A 903-nucleotide genomic window follows, 5' to 3' on the forward strand; every position below is an offset into this window, starting at 1 on the left:
TTCTTACCCCATTTGGGACCAGATTTCAACAAGTCTTTCTTCACACTTCTAAACATTCTTCATCCATCTATAGCACTTGTAATCAATCAAAGTCATTGTATTATAACATATTCTAACCCAAAATAACTTTATACAAGCCATTTTCTGCCTCAACGCATTGGTTGTGGGTTCTTATCCCATTTGGGACCAGATTTCAACAAGTCTTTCTTCACATTCCTAAACATTCTTCATCCACCTCTAGCACTTGTAATCAATCAAATTCATTTTATTATAACACATTCTAGACCAAAATAACTTTGTACAAGCCATTTACTGCCTCAAACCATTGGTTGTGGGTTCATATCCTATTTGGGACCAAATTTCAACAAGTCTTTCTTCACACTTCTAAACATTCTTCATCCATCTCTAGCACTTGTAATCAATCAAATTCATTGTATTATAACATATTCTAACCCAAAATAACTTTACACAAGCCATATACTGCCTCAAAGCATTGGTTGTGGGTTCTTATTCCATTTGGGACAAGATTTCGACAAGTCTTTGTTCACAATTTTAAACATCCTTCATCCATCTCTAGCACTTGTAATCAATGAAATTAATTGTATTATAACATATTCTAACCCAATATAACTTTATACAAGCCATTTTCTGCCTCAAAGCATTGGTTGTGGGTTCTTATCCCATTTGGGATCAGATTTCAACAAGTCTTTCTTCACACTTCTAAACATTCTTCATCCATCTCTAGCACTTGTAATCAATCAAATTCATTGTATTATAACATATTCTAACCCAAAATAACTTTATACAAGCGATTTACTGCGTCAAACCATTGGTTGTGTGTTCTTATCCCATTTGGGACCAGATTTCAACAAGTCTTTCTTCACACTTCTAAACATTCTTCAT

Source organism: Capsella rubella, unplaced genomic scaffold (genome assembly GCF_000375325.1).
Source record: "Capsella rubella cultivar Monte Gargano unplaced genomic scaffold, Caprub1_0 scaffold_66, whole genome shotgun sequence".
Classification (NCBI taxonomy): domain Eukaryota; kingdom Viridiplantae; phylum Streptophyta; class Magnoliopsida; order Brassicales; family Brassicaceae; genus Capsella; species Capsella rubella.